The following is an 11,257-nucleotide window of genomic DNA, read 5'->3' as shown; positions in this document are numbered from 1 at the left end:
CGTAATGCTATAAAGACGGTAAACGCGTCGGTGATCAAGATAGCTCGCCATTTCCTCCGTGCTCGGCGGTCCGGACAGTAATATACACGAAAAGTCGGAAGTGGCACGTACATACGCGCTCGCCTGCGTCGGCCGGAGTATCCAGCAGCACGTAGACGGACCCCCCGCGAACGGGCGTTCATTGTCGCGGTTGTACGCGGGGGTTCTCGTGACCGAACGCGCCACCGTTGATCGTGCCGACATCGAGCTCGTTCCCTGCAATCTCGCTAACGATCCGCAGGAAAGGGTGAACGCGAATCGATGAGCTCGGCGACGGGGAGTTGATAAAGGGACATTTTTCACTCAAGTCGCAGAATATTACGACGTTTTTTTCTTCGTCTGCGCGGATTACGCGCACCCTTATTTGCGATGTAAGGGCGTGCCGGGCCGAATTCAGCGCCCGGCCGCCGTCGATTTAACTGACTTTGGAACAGCCGAGAGGAGACCGGCGGGGCTCGTTGCTGCACGATTAGGCGCGTACACGCCAAATCGCAATTCGCGCGATCGTATACAAACGTTCACGTCAACCGAATGACCGGCAGCGAACGCGGACCCCCCGTGACTGAAGTCGAGGCGGGGGGATGGCGGAGAACACAAGCGTGGAGGAAGGTGCCCTCTTTTTCTCTCTTTCGCGGTGGGCACCATTGTCGCGGTTCTTCGCGGGGGTCCCCCGCGACTCAATGCCGCATCGCCCTGGGAGGCATCGCGACGCCCCGGTCTCGCTCTATAATTTTAACAGCCGACTCGATGATTCCGTCCGCGCCCTTTTTTTTTTCCCTTTTTCCTCCGCGTAGTTGCCTTGCCGATTGCGCGCAAACAACTGGCGCGCGGCCACCTGGTTGTTTCAAGCCGATCGGAGAGAAAATACGTTCTCTCGCAGGAAGAGCTTACTCAAATCGCACTCAAATCTACTTGTCGGATGAGTCATTCACGTTGCCAGAATGAATCCACGAGGGAGAGCGCGGATTTTGTGTCCACTGTGAGGCAGAAATCCAGCTTCGCGATTACAATAATGCGTACATCACGTTGCATTAAACATTGATGAAAATGCTTCAAGCTCGGCAATTTATTACGCTTCGTATTTGTTACGTTTCCATCTTGTTTTGAGCAAAAATTATGAGATTTTCTATTTCATCCGCGTGACGTGAACGATTAATTGGGGAACGCGTCGAGACGTTGTCCTAACGGTCGGTGTCACCGCAGTATACAAACGTACTTGAAATTCGGAGAGTCAGGGTGGTTTCGTTTAGCGATCATTACGCATTTGGCACTTGTGTTTCCGTTCTCGGTGTACGCGCGCCCGCCCGTCCCCTCCGGAGTCACTAGGATAAGGTAAAAGGACCCCCCATCTCGCCTTTATCCGTCACCAAAGAACCAATGGAGGTCGCGCGTCAGGCAACGGGCGACCGGACGCATAGAATGTGGGACATCATGTTCCCCGTATGTCGTTGGACGTATCCCCTCCCCCCCGCCGTGCGCTCGTCCCATGCGTTTTCGCGCCCGCTCTGCTTTCAAAGTGCTTGCACACCAAACCGACGAACCCGATGCCGCCTCGGCGACCACCATCGATACGCAGTTACTCTCTGCGACCGAGTGTCAAAATGAAAAAAAATATCAAACCAAACAAACTGATATTAATCATATTAATTAGACGAAATAATAATATAGTGATTTTAAGCTTTTTTATCTCAAGTATATCAATTTTACTATCAAGAGAATTTTGAGCGGCATTAAACGGTAATATTTTTAACAAATAATTAAATTTAAGAAAAAGCAATCAAGTTTCGCGTAAAAAAAACCGGTATTTAGTGTCTTAATGTGCGATAATTTATCAGATACAAATTTCTTCGGCGCAGAATCGTGCGCAAATGAATTTTACATTTGCCCCGTACGGTAAATTTGTTTCAAGGATTTACAAGGGCGCGGACAGGTTTTTTTTAAATTGAGATATTAAAAAGGAATGTGGGTGTGCGGAATAGTGACCGCAGCGTTGAAAGATAGTCATTGTTTGACCGCACGCGGCGCATACGCGGAGCGCCCGTAATCCCAAACAAATTTGCGGATTACACTCCCAGCATGAATTATTTAATCCCGGCACGGTCTCATTGGTTTAGTTAGTGACCCGTGGGGTTTTATAGAAGAGATCGCACACGCCCGCTCACCATGATCCCGTGCGCCGATTCCCTCTCTTTCCGTGCTCGTTCGCTCGTTCAGCTTCTGTCCGCCTTCTCTCACGTTCTCTTCTATTTTTCTTCTCCTTAAAATTGTGCTAATTCCGGCGTCGTTCCAGAAGAAACATACGATCTCTTTACGAATAAGCACAGAGCAATTAATTTTCCAAACTTCAGACAGAGTTATTATTACTGGATTAATTTAAACGTCTCGGAAATGAATTGATTTTGAACGAAAAAATTCCAAATAAAACTTTAGACACGAAACATGCCGCATTGTATTTCAAAATCCTCGCTCGAGGCTTCGTGTATCCGCCATTTCTGCAACAACTCGCCCATTATTTCCGAAGGATGTACACTCTGCCTAGCCATTAAATTTTCGCCCCACATAATACGTTGGCCGGCGATAAAATTCCGCGAGAAAGAGAGGCAGGGACATTATTTATGGCGCTAACACTCGCGAATCAAGATGTAAGCGTAGGCGACGCGACGAGATACTGTCGGCGGAGGGGCGAGAAATATTCTGCACAAAAGTGGACGCAAAATTTTACACGAATGAGAATAATCAACAATGTGCCAAGAATTATTTTCGCGCACGTTTGTAACATCCATATTTTAATACAAACAAATACTCACACATTCTTCGATGATATAAAGAATGAAATATATCCGAGCTTCTTAGACCGAACAACATTTCTTATTGAGATAAATATCCAAGCGTAGCTGTAGAATTGATTAAAATTTAATACATATTGATTGAAATAAGAGAAAACCGCTTTATAATGATTGTCGCCGTCTGCGTAGCGCGTAATAGAGTTTTGCAATCGGCTGTACGACCGTTCATAATTGCCGCGTCCCACGCTCTTATCTCGCGAAATAATCACGCGTATCTCGGCGCGTGCATAAATTATCTCGCGATATAACGTCTCGCCAAGAATGTTGGGATATCGAGCCGATGTCGTAAAGGGGATGCCAATAACTTGTCCTCGTGTCGGCGATCGCGCGCAAACTGTTCGAAGCAGCGACGGGAATCTCGTCGCGTTACCACGGAAAAACGAAGAAATCAACAACGACGCCGTGGCGCCGTGCTAAGAAAGCAAACTGGCGAATCGTCACGATTAATTTCTGAAATATCGCACGAGCCACATTCGAGCTGTTTTACAATGATTCGTAAAACGCAGAACTCTCTGCGTGCCTTTCGAAAAAAGCCTGCCACATTCCTCGCTTCTTAATTTTCAATCGATACGCGGTAATTGCAAATTTCTCGCCAATATCGCGTATTTGTAAAATAGGAATCTAATATTTTTATTAAATATTATTTTCCCAATTTTTGCTAACAAGAGATAAATATTTTTGTTTCAGATAAAACGGTACGCTTGCGCAAGAAGTTTATGGTTCTCCGAGAAACTGCGTTAGTCACGGAACGGAAAAGGAGTAATATTACTTAAGGCCTGACATCATCCGAGGTTCAACTAATGACTTTTGGTTATTGGAAACTTTTTTGTGAAGTATATAAATTCTTCTACCGGACTTCCATATCATTCTTCCACCGGAAATCCGGAGGAGTGACGGGTAGGATTTCAAGCTATCAATACGAGAAAAGGGTGAATATGGCGAGCCTTTCTCCCACGGCGACACACAACATCTCGATGAATCCAAACGCAGCGCCTTCAGCGCATTCTCTCGTGAGGCGATCCGACTCCTCATCGCGCCGTCTAGACAGTCTAAATTTGAATAATATTTTTATGAATGAGTGGACGCGTCATAAATCCTTGCGTGAATACTGTGGGACCGGTGTAAGGCCGGCCGTGTATGCAGACACGTGGAAACACGAATGATACGCGCGCGAGATACTAGCGGAATGATACATTCGAGAGGAGGACGGAGCGAAGAAAAAAGACCGGTTAAAGAGGGAGAGAGAAAGAGAGAAAGTTGATCTATCTGGCCTAGTCTCCGGGCTGAGCCCGTGAAGATCCCCCGTGACCCTGTGACTAATAGGCTTATTATTTTATATCGCCTCGCATTTGTTACAGATGCACGTACAACGGCGCGACGCGAATACGCTTGACATTTTCCTGCCTAATGCGATGTTTACTTAATAGCGCGGAGAAGGGGATTACGCGTGTCGCGATAAATGATACACGCGGTAGATCTGGGCGCACCTCGTGTGCACCGTTAGCGACGCGAGTCGAATAGATATTCATTAGGAAATAAGGGAGAACAACAGATTGTGAATATCGTCCATTAACATTGCGCGTACGAATAATCCTGGGTTTAAGAAAGACGACGAGATGAGCGAGTGTGGTTATTTCATTCACTGACGCACGTGGTTTTACAATTTGTATTCTTCGAGGATAATTGAAATTATCAAACAATCTATAAAGGAAAGGCTCAAATGATAACTATCAAATAATATAATAGAAAGGCATAGAGAGCCGTCGCGAGATGTTAGTGCGAAATTATAATTTTTCTTAAAGAAATTAATTTGTTAGTCTACGTGAGACAGTTAAATTTGTACACCGATCTCTGGTTCGAGATACTTAAAGTGTACGAAAATTTTAGTACATCGTTCTCACATATGGAGAATGTACTGATAGGAATTATTGGAAAGAAAGGAAGAAAGAAAAAATATCAGGACACGAATGGCTAAGCCGGGAATTGAACCCGGGTCTTCCGCTTGCCGGGTGAATGTTCTGAAATTGAAATTATTTTGACAAATAGACTCAATAATAGGGTTCATTGTTTACGAACAGTGCAGTAGTTTAAGAACGAATCAAAATCCATTGGAATCCGCCTTTTAAAATCGTTTTTGCCGCAAGCGCGAAATGTATGCCCGCGGGTGGTAAGTATTTCATAAGAAAGGTGAAAAGAAGACAAATCGACAAATTGAATGAAATTTTCCCAGAAGATTGTATCTTCCTATTGATCTCATTGTTCTTTGACAACCATCGAAAATCGATCTGCTCACTCGTGCCGACCACATGTTTCCACTATTTCATCTTTTCCCAAGCATGCAAAAGTTACTACAAAAGCTTTAGAACATTGTCGTTTGAAATTTTACACTATACTCGAAAGTCGACCACATCTATTCTTGGGATCTCCTTTTTTTATGTCGAGAAATGAGAAAATAACTTTTGCTCGGGAAGTAGTAATATTTTTGTTACAAGAAATATCGCTTGCAGTCTTGGGTGTCTTTTATTAACAACCAGCGAAAAATGTTGAATAATCTTCTTGAAATAATGTAAAATTAATGAACAGTTTCCAATAGTTACATTTCTTTTACAAAAATTTATTACAAGTTTTAATAAATCTTTACAAGTCAAATTGTAGCGCTTGTTTCGCGAATATTCAAGAAAATAAAAATGTAATGTAACGTAATGAAAAATAATACAATATAATCTAATATTTTGTTAAAGAACGTGTCATAGAAATATCTGAATGGTTAAAAGACTCAATTCTGTCACGAAATAGCGTTTCCATCGAAAATATATTATTCTGCCGTATCGCAAAGTGCCGAACGTGTTTACAATGAGCAACTGCTTTCGCTACTCGATTTTCCAAACGGTGCCAATAAAATAAGAACGTGAGGGCTTGATCGAGAAGAGAAGTGCGACGGAAATGCACGCGGGACGGGACGAAGAGAGAAGAACGGCTGGGCAGAGAGGGTAGAAGACCCCGAGAGTAGAGAAACACATGTCGTTCGCTGTGCCCCCGCGGTGCCATGGGGTTCGATGCGTGAGATTCATATATTAAGCGGCGCGCACCGGCCGAAACCCCCCGAACCTTGGATGAGAATAGGAGAGCGCGAGAAGCGCAGCCGATGGAAAAAGACGGCGCGTGATAACGGAGACGAGGAGACGGCGACGATCGAGGAAGAAGCGAGCGCGAGATACCCGGCACGGACGGGAAAAGAGAAAATGATGAAACGAGACGAAGAGGAACGGAGAGGAGCGAAAGGAGGAAATACGTGGGCAATGAAGAAGCGAGAGGGTGCCGGAGAAGGAAGGTGGTGCGCGGGGGGGTGTGGAGAGAGGATCGCGGAGGAAGAGGGGACGAAAGGAGAAGGACGCGGCGAGGTGCTCCGCCGAGAAGGAGGACGGCTGCGAAGCGAACCAGAGACAGATGAACTAATGCTCGAAACCGCAGGGGGCGCGTGCTTTCGAGCGTCTAATGATTTAGTCGGTGCAACGACGTGCCGGTGGTACTGATGCTGATGATGGTGGTGGTTGGCGGTGGAGGTGCCGGTGCTTATCCCGGTGCTGCGTTCCCGCGAACTCGATTTTCGGCCGCGCCGACATAAATTTCAGCCGGCGATCGCGCTCAGTCTCGCTCCTCCGCGATTTGTCGGGGCTTCCAGGATAAGTAACGCGCGATTCTGAATGAAAGTGCCGCTTAACGAGTATTACGATTAGTTTCGTTAACCAACGAGATTTCTTGGCACTGATGACAATACCTGCGATAATACGGAGGATCTTTTCTCCTCCGAGGGCGTGAAGTGCAGCACGATGACCTGTGATTGAATTGTGGTTCGACAAAGGTGCGGCCGGAAAAAATCAATTCGTGACGATCGCAGGATGACGCGGTCAAACTGATCATTATTTTCTTCCCATCGTACCGAACAATTTTTTTCACAGGAAAACTCACTGTTGCCCGTCGCTACTCTTGCGCGTTTTGGTCTTTAAATTTGTCGCATTGTAAATTAAAAGTAAATAAGTGTTTCCGTTTTCAACCGTTCGAGTGATTTATTCACATAATATGCATGAATCTTTTCTGTTGTCGCAATTTGAACTTTACTTCGCTACAGAACGAAAATTGTGATAAAGCTTAAAGCAAATTTTCTCTAATAAATCTTCCTTCCACTTTCCTATTCCCAAGTCCATACAGAGTAGGAAATGCGTAAAAGGAAGATTTATTAGAGACAAAATTGAAACCTTAAAATGTCAAAGAATAATATATCTTAATATTTCTTTTCTATTTTATGTGCAGCTTTGATCCGCCGCAAAGAATTTTAGGCGGTTGAAAAACATTGCGAAAGACTTTCACAGTCTAGTGAAATGTATGCATTGTACAATAAAAGTTTATACAGTAAAAGATCAAACATAATCATAAAATTTTTTTCTATTGAATAGCCTTGTAAATTCTTCAGTTGTTCAAATTAATGAAGAGAAACCTTTTCGGAAACAAGTAAAACTTTCCCATTTTCCTGCATTCTAATCCTGCATCCTGCATCCTGCATTCTCGATGTATGTATATTGTCAGGTTTAAACTGGAAGATTAATATATTTTTACAATCTACAATGTCATTTGAGAAATTGCATTTTCTTCTGACATTGAGAGCAATAGCTAATTTATCATGCTTAACAAATGTATGAAAGAAATGGGCAAAATTGTGTAGAGGTATGGAAATATATCAGCAAGAAAACTTTGAAAAATCTTGAAACTTTCTTTTAGAACTGTACATATTTGCATTTAAACGCAAGGATAATCATTGCAGTGATTTTCTCGATGTTATCGTAAAAGAAATTACACTGACATCATTTTGGTGAAATTTTCTGTGTCATGGTAATTTTACGTCCGCAATACAGTCGACGTCGATTTCACAATGATCATTCTTATTTGCAGGTAATTCTCTTTAACCAGTTACTCATAATTACAAACAACTGTGCTGTATTTTCCTCTAATTGATCTCATGTGGAGTAGAGCTGTTCGCAAGACAGTTGCAGATATTCTCGCTAGTATACCGTATCTGCTGATATATTTTCTTTCAAGTATTTATTAGAATCATAAACGCTCCCGTAGTTTCTAGACGAATCAAGTGGTGCAGCTGTGCGCAACTGATTTATTTACCAAGTAGTAAAATCTGTAATAATCGCTCCATTATGCGCGCGTAACACACTTTCTACAACTCAGAGATTATTTTGCATAACGTATATCTGGCAATTTTCTAACCAATTTTGTTTATTCTTTAAAAGTTTATTGTTTAAAAGAACTGGTTAATTTATCGAGATACGCCAAAATTGTAATATTCATTCCATGATAAACTTCATAGTGTAATCATGAAAAAGTAAAAAAAATATAATTTTTAAACATTACAGAAGTTTAATTTAAAAGATAGATATTTATGCAGAATGTTAGTCGCGGTATTCTTTCTTATGTTGGGTCGGTTGCTCTCATGACATATACGAATATAACTACTTGGACGTTAGACTTTTCCATTAATATATGTCTTTCCATCCAAGATAATTTTGAAAAATCGTATGAAAATGCCGCAGCTTTTGGGAATGAGACCGACTGTAAACGTGACTTTTGCAGTAAAAAGAAATGATGATCCTACGGTAATAGTAGAATCATGGGCGTATCATTGTATCATGTCATCTTGGGTGGTTCCGTTCCTTACGAGTTCCGAGAACCGGTTCAAAATTTCTGTTGACAATGTTACCGACCAACTCACTGGCGATTCCATTGTTGCAATTCGAAGTAATTTTCACGGTAGGCTACACAACGGCCTGCGTTTTTCACACAGGTATTCGATTTGGAGCAGTCCCATCTTTGACTTTAGGTTCACAACCACGCCTCGTTTCGCTCGTTCATTCAGTCGAAGGGGCATCAGACGATTCACCTATTTCATACTTCCGCTTTTTCATGAGTATCTCGATTTCCAAAGTGGAGACCACACTAGGGGTTCCAGAAAATTACACCGAAAGCTGCTCAATTTTTCGTCCTAACAGCCGCATAATGCGACCCCGTGCGCTGCATTCCGTCATTCGATCAATGGAATCGAATGCAGCCGGTCGTTTGGTGATTTAGATGTTTGGAAGCAAAAAAGAAAGATTTTCGCGAGATCAGTGAGATGTGACGAAAGAATGTGGCGAGGCGTTCTGTAGCACGAGGACCCACTTTCAACCAGAATTAATTATTCCGGATGTTACATAATGTGAGTTATGAGAAATGACGCTAATTTATATCGCGAGTTTTACGTCAGCATGCGTGATCATTGTATGAGATTATTGTGCAATTATTGAGAATTATTTATGCCTCTTTCGCGATAAAACCAGTTTCTAATAGCAGAAAATCTTAACGGTAAGTCGTACCTATTAGCGACCGCTCTCCTCCGCATAATGCAAATTTAATTGATTTATGCAAACAAAAAGGATTTATAGCATAAATAGGTTGCAGAAATATCGCGGCAATATTTCATCGCAAAATTGCAAATACTACTGTTTACTTTTGCATAAGTCTTGCATTATCACTTTCTGTCTTTTCTGCATTTGCGACGAGTCCCGTCCGTCAATTTTCCAAATTATTATTCTTATAAGAAAACACGTTAGTGCGTGGAAAAAAAAAAAATAAAGAAAAAAGTATATTTTATCTATTTCCCTTTGACATCGAGGTCACGCGAAATAGAGGGGGTGGCTCGTAATGGGAGGCTTGATTATAATAGAGGTATCATTCCCGCGGGTGATACGCTCTGCCTCGTCTCTCGGATAATTGCAAATGGCGTCCTTTTATGCCGCAAGGGCGGCTGATCAAAGCCGCGGATAAATAAAAGATAATCATCTAATTATTCCATTCAAACGGCCGGCTGCCGACTCTCGGCGTATCGGAGGTACGATTGGCTCGGTGGTCATTAAGATCGCGGCGATCGTATTTTCGTTCTCCACTCCTCCCTTGATTCGTACGAATCATTGTGATCGAATTCGTGGCAAGCGCGACCCGTATTACGAACATTGTGACGACTCTTCAATTCAGCAGCGCATTTAGTATCGTTTCGGCGGCTTGCAATTTATGCAGGCACATCAGAAAGCGCATTAATTCGTGAATTGCAGTTTCTTATAGTTTTTTCGTACACACGGAGATATCTCATTGTCCGTATATTATTCGCGCACGAAATACAACGACAAATATTTAATATTAATTTGGAAAAAACTTGCGTGATTATGTCTGTTATTAAAAGAATATTAAAGCTTAAAACGAAACGATTGGAAGATTGGAAGCTCTTTTGATTTTCAGTAGCTCTTAATGGTCGCATTTCCTTTGTGTTACATGTTACTGATCATACACAATGTTCTATTTGTTATCCAATTCGGATGGATATTAGATCGCCTTGAGATACCTCGTTTAAAGTGACAGAAGAGCGAGATAACTCGTCCGTGACTACAAAGAGATTAGCACATCCAAGGAAGGGAACGACGCTACAAAATATTCCCCGAGCGTTGAATTAACATGTAGTGACAGACTTGTCAAAAAGAGGCTCGAAATAAAACTGATTAGTCTACAGCGCGCCTCCTTTCGTTCCTTGATGTGTGCGCGGGCGTGTCCGGAGGTGTCCTTGAGGTGTCCTCGATTTCCCTGCGGCGAATGCAAAGTAGCGCGACTGACGTTTAAAATGTTGCCCGGTTCGCAGACTCTCCCCCTCGATAATACCGCGGCGCGCAGATCGCGATGTCCCGTTGGCTACCTGCCAAAAGGATCATCCTCCCGTGTATTAGAACGGACGGGAACAGGAGCGTGATCGAATGAAGGATCTCGGCCGGGATCGCGCGCGGTAGTAAGCAGCGCGATCCACGGATCTCTCGGAGCGGAGGTGCGACCGGGACACGAGCTCGGGTGAGACGGCGTGTCTCCTCGGTTTCCTAGATAAGAATCTGTCACCCCGGTGACTGGTCGGGCGTATTAATGCCGGGCGACAAGATACTTACTACCAGATAAAATGCCAGCGAGTTCGTCCAGTCATTCTCCGTTGCCGCGACGGCGCGCACCTCCCCGCACTTTCCCGACGCCCGCCGAGGCTCGAGGAAATCGAAACATTTCGCGCCGATGGTACTTGAATAATGACGCGGCTGTGTATCGCAATAGTTCGCTAAGGAGGAGCGCGTTGTATCCCAGGCGCCGCTTCCTGTACAGCTCGGGGAGATTTGCAATTTAATGACTCACTGCGCGATTGTATCTTTCTGTGTAATGGTTAGGTGATGTCAGAGAGAAATCATTTATCTACTTCCCCAGAAACAGATTGCGATGCGAGAAAGATGAGCGGTGTTAAGTCGAAA

The sequence above is a fragment of the Linepithema humile genome, chromosome 5 (assembly GCF_040581485.1).
Source record: "Linepithema humile isolate Giens D197 chromosome 5, Lhum_UNIL_v1.0, whole genome shotgun sequence".
NCBI classification, from domain to species: Eukaryota; Metazoa; Arthropoda; class Insecta; order Hymenoptera; family Formicidae; genus Linepithema; species Linepithema humile.
Note: the sequence above shows the minus strand (reverse complement) of the source record.